Below are 12,093 nucleotides of genomic sequence, written 5' to 3'. Positions count from 1 at the left end.
GGACCAGCAGAAACCAACAGTGCAGTAAGAGCAGTTGCTGGAGATTTAAGAAATCTTGAGTTGAATTCAGTCTCTACAAAAGAAAAAGACCTTAGTGAGTAAACATCTCTTCCCCACTGGTGTTCATCAGTAAGTGTTTCAAGTCTTAGTTGGTATTAAAGAGATTTTAAAAGCTTTGTTTAAACTGTGGAATAGTTGTTTTAGGTGTAAGTGTAACAGGACCACTAAAGTGTTGCTGCCTTGGTGGGGTATTTGCTGAATGCAGTTGATTTTGCAGCTGACAGCAGAGTGGTTTGCATCTGGCCTCAGCATCAAGCTGTTCAACACTCAAATGAAACTGGACCTGTTGGTTACTCAGTGCTGCAGTCAGAGGTGTGTTCTGTATGCAGGGCAAATCCTTCCCTGCCCACAGTATCAACAGGAAGTAAACGTGTATTTTAAAATTTCTTTTATGAATGGCCTTGCACAGAACTAGCTTTTAAAGGTACTAAGATGTGTCAAATGTTAGTAATCATGAGCCAGGCACAGTGCTGATGGCTGTTGGCTGGGCAGAGTTCTTTCCTTGCAGTCTCAGGTGTAACATGATCAGTTTGCTAGTGTTTGTGTCCTGCAAATGTTGTGTCCTTTGTACCTGTGACTTCTTCAGAGCTGCAGTAAGTAGGTCACTGGTTTGCTGTGGTTCTTCTTCCAGATCTGCCTTAGACTGGCTGGCTAAGTACAGCCAGTCTGAAGAGAGACTTTGCACTACACTTCCCCTTAAAGCTCCTCATTACTGATGCTTGTCACAGTTTTAGAAATACAAAAGTGCTGTACAACAGGGAGGAGCATTATTTATCAAGGTAAGAGAGGAGCTTGGATCTATTCCCTGACAGACTTTTGTAGGTTCCCATACAAAGAAAATAAATCACCTACTGTCTTCTGAGCTCTGCATTCATTTTCTTTGCAGCTGATTTGCCCTAAGCAGAATTCCTGCAGAATGTTATTAAAAACCTGGCTAGTTTCCTTTGTAGCCTTAAGCACTCCAATTTTGAGCATTGTTTATTTTGGAAAAAAGAAAAAAAAATGTTTGAAGCTTTATAACCTGGCCTGCTTACAAGCTACCTCGTGTATCAGCATGAAATAGCTGTATGCACAGAGCTTTGTGCTGTCTTGACATTTTCCAGGTTAACTTGTCTTGCTACTGAATACTTATCTGTGACCAGGGGCCTGTGAAACTTGGAAAAGAAGCTTTCACCCTTGGTTTAACAATTACAATACTAACTCCAGCCCAGATGTGGACTGATTCATAGAATCACAGGCTGGTTTCAGTTGGGAGGGACCTTAGGGATCACCTAGATCCAACCCTCTGCATGGGCAGGGACACCTCCCACCAGCCCAGGTTGCTCCAAGCCCCATCCAACCTGCCCTTCAACACTGCCAGGGATGGGGCAGCCACAGCTTCCCTGGCCAACCTGGGCCAGTGTCTGATGGTCCCAGTACTTAGTGACTGATGGGTTTTGGGCTTGGCTTTGTTGTTGCTTTTTTTTTAACTGTGTGAAGGAATGGAAGGTTTCCATGATTTCCAAGGAAGGATGCTGCTTCAGAAGAGAGCAGCTTTTGTCCCATGATGCAGGAGTTTGTATTGCTGCTGTCTGTGCACCATAGTCTGTTCTCAGCCTTCTTGTGACCTCCTAATAAGAGGGCCAGGTGAAAACAGCATTGAGTGTGATTGGAATGGACAGTGGTAGCCCAGCATTTTCCTTCAGTCTTTTGTCAAGTGCCTGCAGCTGACAGACATTAACTGCGTGTTTCCTGATGGCAGTTCATGAGGTGTGTGCCTGGTCACAGCAAGGCATGGAGTTTTCTCAGTCAAGTAAAACAGCTCACAACACAGTCCGTGCTCTATTTTATGGTTTATTTTTTTAGTGGCTAGATCTGCAAAATCTCTGGCATGTGTGAGGAGGAAGATATATAGAGGGAGGTCCAGAATGGATGAATTTCTGTAGGTGGCAACATGAGGAGGATTCTGCCTCACTGTTGTGTTCTCATAAGCTTCTTTGAGCTTGGAGAAAGATGGTAATTAAACTAGACAGAATCTTAAGCTTTTGACTTGCCTTGCCAGCAGCACCAGACTTGACAGTCTCAGTGCTGCCTGCTGGTTCTGTAGCTTGCTTAGCTGCTTGAAACATATGGGCATAGAGCAGAGCCCTTTGTTTTAGTCTGGCCTTGACCTTGGGGTCACAGTTTTCTGAAACTAAATGGGACATTTGGACTTAGCCTGGTTACTGTAGCTTCATGGTCTTTTTTTACTTAATTTTCTTTCCTCCTTTCTCCAAATGTAGCAAAATTGAGGTGTTGGAGGATTGGAGCAGTGCTGGGAATTAAATGAAATCTTTTCACTTCCAGTGCCATTGTCAAAAGGAGGAGGCAAGATTTAGATAGCTGAGAAAGGTTTGGACTAGCTATGTACCAGTAATGAACACCAAAGGCTTGTTAAGTGTTTGGCAGACACCAAAACCAGCAGAGCTCAGATATGTACCTGCTCTAGTAAACAGTAGATGGTGTGTTCTGCCACCTGGGTAGAAAGAACTGGGTATGTGTGTTGTTTCTTTATTCTCCTATCTTGACAGAGTGCAGAGAGTTGATTCCTGTCTGGACCTGAATAAATCTTTAGGAAGGTTGTTAGCACCATTCTTGCTTAGAGCTACTGAAAAGAGAGGGGGAGCAGAAAGGGGGGAAAGAGAGACATTAAAGGGGAAAACCCAGTAGGTTACAGATGTGTTTTCCTGTGTGCTGGAGGTTAAGCAATATTTTATGCATGGAGCTGTCAGGCAGAATGAGATCTGGGCAGCACAGGGAGCAGAGATGCTTGAGGGAAAAGGGTCTGAAGATGTTCTAATGCTGAACTCACTTGTGCATATCTAGTGTATGATGTGGCTTTGTGTGCCTTTCACTGAAAAAATGGGTGTTCTGCAGATATTTAGGGATTTATTTCCCCTTCATTGCTCAAGTATCTTTTCTGTCTGAGATGCTCACTGGTTGCTAGTGACATTACTTTAGAAAATGGTCAAAAACTCTGAGCTAGTCTGCCACTTCAGAGTCTGGAATTATCACTGTAGGATGGCATGTGATAATTTTGTACATAAATCAATGCCTTTAGCAAGTGGAAAAGATGCCACATTGTTTCATTTGTCTTGTTTGTTGTGGGAAGACAAGCTGCTGTGCATCTTGCTCAGCTTGAGGACTCCTCACTCATTGCAGAGCCTCTCCAATTTTAGCTGGCATCATACACCTCCTGTTCAAACTGGCAAAAACTGGGCACTCAGACTCATTTTTAGATCAGGTCAATAAGCACTTGACCTATCCAGGTTGGTATTTTAATGTGGTGTTCCACAGACAGAAGTCCTTCCCAGAGGTGATTCCTCACACTGTTGCCTGGGTAAGCCAGGCTTCAGACAGGATGATATGCCTGTCTCCTCTCATAAGCTTTTTGCTCACACTCAGTGGGCTTTGTCCCATTGAAGCAGCAGTAAATGTGCTGTTAGAATGCCCTGCACAACACTGTGCTTCAGTCATTTACCACAACATGGGGTTTACAGCTCCCTCCCCCCTTCCTTTGCAGAAGACAGTGTGTCATGCCACTTATGACAGGCACAGAAGAACAGTGGATAGACCAGCAGGAGAAAAGGTAGGAAGTCTTACATCAGAGGTTTGTTGTCTGTACTGAAAACAAGAAAAAACACCTGAAATGTTAAAAGGTATGAGTAAAAAGGAAATTCGTGGGTGCTGAGTGTTTGTATAGATAGTGGGATGGTCGCTGAGATCGTTTTGGGTCCAGCAGAAGCTGATGACATGGAAGATGTGGGCACAACCTTTACAAAAGAACTCATTAGAAGTGTTTTATCTTCCTTCACTGAGTAGGAAAACAGGGAGTTAAAAATCTAGTAGATACAATAAGGCAGCGAATGTTGGGATGAGGTAATTATTAAGTTACTCAGATTCATTTACATCTATTAGGTTGATGGGGAGTGGGGGGAACCATCCTTTGTGCTGAGTACAAACCATGGTGATGGTGGTTCTGCTGCCTTAGTTGTGTGTATTTGCTTCCCACATTGCTAAGACAGCTCTTTGCTGGCTCACTTTTAAGGTTAATGTGTTCCTGACACCTGATCAGCCTGTACAGAAACCACTGAATGGAATTCTGCAGTTTTCCTACCGGTGGTAGGTCAGTGCCTGAGTCAGGGACAGAAACAAACCTCTGTTTATCTTCAGCACGTTCCCAGAAGAGTATTCTACTTCTTTAACACAACCTTCCCACCCCAGGACAGTTTCCTGTCAGCATTGAACCTCCTTTCTACTGCAGAGCAGCAATGGAAAACAGCATCTGGGTTTGAAAAACAGCAGACAGACGTGTCCTTGGAGGGAGACTGCCTGCTGTGGAGCTCCCCACGGGGAGGCAATCAGCCCCTGCTCTCGGCGAAGAGCTCTCTCTCCCTCGGCAGCATTAATCAGGGCGGGCTGTTCCTCTTAATCCTCTGATCCCTTCCATACGGAGCAGAGCACAAGCGCCGTGTTTGCGTGTTGTGCTGCTCCTCGCTGGAAATAGGGCCGGCTCCATGGCAGCGATTAGATGGGTGGGTGATCAAAGCATGATTAGCAAATCTGCAATTAGAGTGAAGGCAGGGAGGGCAGTGGCTTAGTGCAAGGAAAGGCCACAACTGGTATCTCTCAGAAGAGAAATAAATATGTGACAGAACAAGGGATTTAGCTGCACTCTTGCCTGATAAGACTGATTTAAATAGCCAGGGTGCTGCTAGGAGGGAGGTGAGAGCACTGCAATCTTAGAGGGGGGGGGGGGGGGGTGTAAAAAAAAAAAGGAGGCTTTCCTCCTGGACCAGATAATTTTGAAAGGGACATTTTAAAAGCACCTGTTTCTGTAGCTAAAAGGTGGCCTCAGAAATTGGGACATCTGCATCAATTCTAAATTTTGTTCCAGACACTTTTTGTGACTGATACAGAGGGACTTTATCCTTTCAGCAGCTAGACAGTAGAGGTATTGACCATGCCTTGCAGAGGCTTGTGAAGCTTTTAATATGCCAATGTGTGAAATGCTTCGAGACTGTGGAAGATGCTTAACAAACCTACAGACTGTGATTGCCAGATGTGATGAATTTGAGCAGGCCGGGAGTGGAGAGGACTTCATGTCAGATACTACAGGTAGAGGAAGAACCACAGTTTGCTTGAAGCCAATTGCAAGACAAACAATGGCATGCTTTCAGCTTATTATGCTATCGTTAAAAAACCCTGTTTGATGTGGAAAAAACTGTCTCTGAAGAACTCTTTAGTAAAATTGATCCTATTTTTCCACATCTAAATAATAGTGTTCACATCAGCTTCAGAGACAGCAAGATTGCTCTCTTTTACAACAGTGTGCAGTTCATTTTTTTTTTTTTTTCAGGAGTAGAAGGCACTTGCATGTAATGATATGAAATCTAATATTACATGATGAAAATTCAAATTACACCTTCAAATCCAGGGAGATCTGGGAAACTTGTAATCCATGGTCTGGGTATGGGAGATCACTGAAACTAAGTAATTTAACTGGGGCTTGTGCAAAGAGAGGGCCTTGTTCTGAGGACTCTGGCTGCAGCATCTGCACCACTGAGCAGCCAGTTGGGGATTCCAGTGACCAGGAAGAAGTGGGAAGAAGATTAAGGAGCCTTGCGCAGGATCTTTTGATAAATCTGAGAAATAGAATTGCGTTGGCAATAAAAAGCCTTTGCTATAAGTGCTTTCCATATAGACAGTTAAGTAACATAGTGACCTTCATTCATTGTTGTTTTTAAAGATTATTATAAAAAGATATAGGTGAGCAAGTGTTTAAAAATGCCCTGTTTTTAAAAGGCTGAGCTCTGGAGAAACTCTAAGCAGTGTGGGCTGAATAAGAAAAATTAGTTCTGACCCTCTTGAGCCATCTGGTTTTTGAGTCTCTCAGTTGCTGCAGGAGACTGTTCTTTCATTTACCTATAAACAGCCTACAGTTAACCCTAACAGGCTTCTTTCCAATATCTTTCATAAACTAGTTTCTGTGCTGACCTTTCTTCCAGTGTCCCTTGTGAGGATGTCAACAGGAATTTTGACAATGGAAGGACCAGTGCTGATTGTCCTGTAGTGGTGGTGTGCCTGCTTGTCTTTGCTATTATTAGATTTGATCTGTTAATAGCACTAAAAGGAAAAGAGGAGATGGAAGTTTTCTTTTCCTATGTGAATATGGTAGCAGAGTAGTGTAATTTCTAGTATAGCTTCCTAGATTGATTGCAAGGACTGAGGTTTAATAGTAGGGAATTTATTAATGCTGCCTTTAAAATGAAAATAAGAATACTCTGAATTTTAGAGAGGCTTTCATCCTAGGATCTGAAATTACTTTACAGTTAATGAAGTCTTGCTACTTCCTTGTGGAATAGGCAGGCTGCATTAAATTGAGAGGGTAACTGAGGCATAGAGAAAGTAAGGGACTTGTCTGTGGGTGGAGTGTCAGTGGTGTCACCAGGAAGAGAACACAGCAGTTCTGTCCTGTCTCAGAATCTTGCCTTTGCAAATACTTGGGACAAGAGCTCTGTGCTCTCTGAACAGGGTCTGTACAATTGGGTTCTCAGATCACTTTTGGGATGGTTCTCGTGGTGTTTGGGCTGTAGAAGAAATAATTTTTAACACTGTCTTCAGAAAGCCCTTAGATCATTTTGATTTACTAGCCAGCCATTCAAAATAAAAAAATATTCCAGATGGTGTTTTCAGGAAAGGCAGAGCAGGCTTTTTCAATGCTAATATTTGCCTGCTGAGGTTTTATTTCTCTTTCTCCCCAAGGGACTTGAAGGCAGAGCAGTACAACTTGGGGGGGGGGGGGGGGCAAATCTCTAGTAAGAGGGACAGCAACAGTGAAGGGCAATTTGCCATCATAAACAAGGCCCAGGTTTCCTTCTTGTAAAATTTGTACCAGCCAGCAGTAAGTAATGAGTGTCCACTGCTGTCTCTGGGAAGAGCAAGTGATGTTCCCCCTGCTGAGTGACACCCCTGTCTCCTGCACACAGCTGCACTGCACCCAGAGCCACCAGAGATCTGGACACCAGGGATTTGATGCTGAACAACCTTCTACTAACTTGCTGCCCTGGTACAGGAAGACACAATATTTTGTTCCTTCTTTTCCTCCTTTCCCAAACAACCACTTACAGAAGGAAACCATTGGATATCTGTCTTTCCATAGTGGGGCTTTTGTAGCCATAGCAGTAGATGAGATCTAGTGGAGGTTCAGATATACTTTTCAAGGAAACTAGAGATAAGCAGTAAATTGTTTTCAGAGGAACAATAATTTTTCCTGGAGGAAAAAACCAACCAAATCTTTGAGGTGATTGTGGAGTACATGTATACTTGAGTCAAATCTACTCACCTTACTGCCTTATAGTAGAAAGAGTGTTGTTTCATTTCTTAATATTTCTTTAGAATATCTGGTAAGTGTTCATTTGTGGATAATCTGTGCAATTGTAAACCATCTTTATTGATCCTTTGTAACTATTTTTGCTAAATATCATAGAGTTTCATGGATGTCAGTGGGAGATAAAAGATCCTGGTAACAGCCTTTGAACAGCAGTCATGACAGTGCTGGAGGAGCCACGTGTGGCAGCAGTAGCATAGTCCTTATGGCCCTGCTGCTTCAGCCAGTGATTATAATGCTGGATGCACAACTGGAGGTTTGTAATTTGGTTTCATTTTAGATGTCTCTGAGATATGCTTTCCTGTTGGGTTGCAGTCTCTGCTTTTCTTTTTCCTGAAAAACACTGCTGGAACTTCTCTGTATAGGCTTGTTTTAAAACCCATTGCTTGATTTTAGTAATACGTAATAATTTGGCTCCTTCTACCTACAGAAAATTACTTATCTGAATAAGATGCAAGATTATTGTCTCATGAAAGGGGAAAATAAGAATATAATTGTGTTAATTATCAGAATACCAGACATGTAATTAATATGCTGCAGGAACAAAGAGCAAATGTACTAATAGCACATAATTGGACTTAAACTGCACCCTTGGTAGAAGTCTCTGCAATGGAACTGTTGTGTTTGTGCTTCTTTTCAAATTAGCAGTAAGGAATAAATTAACATCCATTTTCTTGCCCGTACAAAGACAGAATCATATTGTGGGGCAGGGTAATGAATTCAGAGAATGCCTTTACATTCCCATATGGCTCTTAGGGAGGGGAATACTCATGCACATGGCTCTTCTCCCTTGCAGGAAGGCAGGCAGGGAGAAGAGGAAAACCTCTTTGTATGACCAGATGTTCACTGAATTCCATGATCCTGAAGATTGCAAAAAATCCGTAAGCTGAGGCATTTATACATTGTTACCAGTACCTGGTGCAAATTTTTCAGTTGTTTTTTTCCATCTGTGTTTTTATACATGACATGTTCCTGTGTTATGTTGTCAGATAGGGAAACAGGGGCTAGTCACTATCCCAAAGGGACATCTGGGATAGAACTGGGAAGAAACCCCATAATTCTTCACACTTTTTTTTCTTCTTCTCAGCCCTTCTCCATCTCTCCCTCAGCATAAATCTCTGGTTTAGTTTTCTATATAAATTATGGAATTATAGCAATTGTTCATGTGAGGATGGCCCACTAAGCTGCTTTTCAGAGAAGGTTAGCATATGATGTAGAGCAACCACAGTCCTTGTTTTTTGTGGACACGTTGTAGAAAGACTAGCACTTGACTGTAATTCTTGTTTTATTGAGTTAGAGGATTAGATTACTAGTAAAAAACCTTATTCCTGATGCTGTTTTACTGTCTGTACCCTCTTTAATGGTGTCTTGCTAAGCTTTACAAATAATTTGATGCTCTTCAGAGGCCACAGTGGTTTCAAGGACTTAGGAGACCTCAGTAACCCTTCAAGTAATGAAATAACTTTTTAAGGAACAGGTCATTTAGACCCCACTTCTATTTATATAACACAGCTTAAAATAGCCATTGTGGTATTCAATGCAAAGAGCCTAAATTTCATAGAGCCTAAATTGTACTGAGTCAAGTATTGCTTCTTAGCTAAGCACTTGGGAGCCAGGCTGGTCAAGGTATTGCAAGGTATTACAGTAGTTCTTAATTCAAGGTATTTTGAGGTACTGCAGCACTTCTTAATTTTACCTACCTGCTTCGTGCCCTCCTTTCCTAAATATGCAAATGAGAAGCCTAGAATTTCTGTTGTTCCATTGTGAAGCACCTGTCATCTCAGTATCTAGACACCTGCCTTTCTACTTCACAGAACTATTGTGAGAATGCATTAATTAACGCTTGTAAAATGCTTGGAGATCCTAGGATGGAAAGTGCTAATGAGTTGTAAAATATAATGATGCTGCAGAGTATTCAGTCTCTCTCTCCCTCTTTGTAAGACTTGCATCTTTCTTTGCTTTCATGTTTCTAGATGCACATTTTGCAATAGAAGGTAAATCTAAACAGGGGAAAAAAAGGATTAAACAAGGCAGAAAGTTTACTAATGCTGCTAGTTTTCTTGTGAGGAAGTTGGGTTTTTAAAATGTATTTCTTACTGAATTTTCTTTGTGTCTCACTGATGAACCCATACTTCAATGGCTTGTTGAGAATTCTCTGAACGTTCAGAAATGTCAAGGGAGAAGTTTTTCTTCTTCAGATTGCCAAGGCCTTCATTTGCATCCCCTAAATCAATTCTCACACATGATCAAAGCAGTTCTGGAAATATTCAAGTGTGGGGAAAACCAGTCCTCTAGTTCTTTTTCTCCTAATATATACAGTCAGGTTCCAAAGCGTTAAATATATATATATAGGCATATATCTTCATCCACCTAACCTAAAAACACATGAATTCTATGCCTGTTTATGTTAAGAAGATTGCAACTTGTGTGTCTTAGGGACAGCAAGGCCAGACAAGATGTAATTGGTCATCTGTGAATGTTTTCAGGCTGGTAAGGACATTCCTCTAGGATTTTGGTGTGGAGTTTTCTTTTGAAGGACCCAATATGCCACTTCTGCCTGTTGCCTTACAGGAGTGCTCTGTGCTTTCACAGATCTCATTGTGAAGAATTAATTTATGTTCACCTAGAATTATCTTGTTCTTATTGTCATTATTGTTCATTCTTCCTGCTTTGCACAGAGTGATAAAACCGTATCAGAACCAAAAAAAAAAAAAACAGCCTAGAATTTTAATTAAAAAAATACTTTGGGATTCTCCTACTGCTTTCTCTAGTGGGGATGGGAGGAGCTGGAGTGGAGCTGTAATACAGCTCCTCAGGAACTAGTCTGGTTTTGCTTTCATCTAATATTTTGCTTGGCTGTACATGCATCTCTCATGAGCTTAATTAATTTACTGCATAGTCTCTGTGGAAATTGGTCCCCTCTCAGAAGTGGTTTCAGGGCAGCTGTGATAAACCAAATGCTCACAGAAGAGATAAAGCCAGCTTCTGAATTCTAACTTCCCATTAAAAGTACTCATAATCTGGAAACTAACTGGTATGCAGATGTTAATTGAAGTATTGAAATGAAAATAAGCCCACACCCAGTTCTAGCCTCCTCATTTATAGACTGGACCACTTTTTCAATCCAGTTCTCTAGTCTATTTGAAGTTTGGACCCTTTCCCCATAGCTCACCTTTTGCAAAAGGGTCCAAAGCTACGATCTAGAAGTAATGGTACATAATTCTGTGTGTATTCAAACCCACTTATGATCCTGAGCTCTAACAATTAGATCTGCTGTTGACCTAACTTGAGCATGTCTCCCTTCTCTCTGTTTTTGGTAGGCACTGGCTTCCTTTAAGTAGCAAGCAAAGGCATTAATTTTTACTTATTACCTTATCTTTTCATTTCTGGCTTCTCAGGTCCCTCCTGACAACTGCAATAAATGTGTCCTCCTGGGTTCCTTGCAAGCTGGGCATTAGTCACACTGTGCATTTCAAGGACATCAGTCCAATGGTTTTTCAGCTGTAACAGAAAACATGTTCTGCCAGGAGCCATTTGTTCCAGTTTTGTTACTTGCTAATAAAATAAGAAGCAATTGGGGTTTTTTGGAGTCTGAGAAGTAAGTCAGAGTAGGAGGGAGATAGGTGGGAAAAATGAAGGTGCTGAAGTTCTCTGAAAAAAAAAAAAAATGGCATGTGGCATTTCAGAGACAGTGAGAATCTGCCAGCTTGTGAAATGCAGGTACCTCTGGTAAACTGTAGCTATTCAGCAGCAAAGAGGACTGGTCCCTCGCAGGTGGCACACTGGGCAATTAAAATCAAATGTAGTTTTCTCAACAGGTATTTGAGCAGATGTTGTATTTGCCATGCTTTTAGAGTCAGTGGCACTGGAACACGAGTGCTGACATGAATCAGAACGTCATGTTGCTGTCTCCACCTCAGGTGAAGTACCCATGCTGTCTGTATCCTTAACCACTACACTACCCGTTCAAACCACTTAGTCATCTAATTAAACAAAATCATCTAACTGATCTTAAAATACAGCCTAAAGAATTATTTGCTTTACTGAATCAGTGCCTTAGTCACAACTGACTCGGAGGAGTTTTGCTTAGAGAGGGAAATGCAACCGATGCCGCCTTCTTCCTTGGAAATTTCCCAGTTTCAGCATGAGTGATTCAGCTGATTAATTAATCTGAGCTGGTAGTGCCATTGTGCAATAAGTAAGGTTTACCTCAACATAGCATTTCTTCTCTCAAAAAAACTCTCTGCTTCCTAATTTTGCAGAATCAGAGTATTTTAGCCAAGTCCTGATGGCATCCCTGAAGTGCTCCTGTTCCTGTGGCTGGTGGCAGTGTGCTTCCCCCACTGTCATGCACCACAAAACCCAAGCTTTGCAGAGCAAACCTAGCTCTTCAAGCTGTCTTTTCTGCCACACCTACTGAACCTAGGTTGTTCTCCAGTTCAAAGGTAATAATAATGTATTTTGCAGAAAATGTTTCAGAGGATGTGTACATATTTGCATAGCAGCTGGCTGCTAACTTTTGCAAGTCTGCTTTGGCTGCTTTTATACTGATGTTCAAGCTCTGTACATAGTTACATTCCTAATGAAAATCTAGTATTTGGGCAAATAGAATTGTGTTGTATCGT

Source organism: Apus apus, chromosome 20 (genome assembly GCF_020740795.1).
Source record: "Apus apus isolate bApuApu2 chromosome 20, bApuApu2.pri.cur, whole genome shotgun sequence".
Classification (NCBI taxonomy): Eukaryota; Metazoa; Chordata; class Aves; order Apodiformes; family Apodidae; genus Apus; species Apus apus.
The sequence above is the reverse complement of the archived record's forward strand: the minus strand, read 5'-3'. Positions refer to the sequence as shown.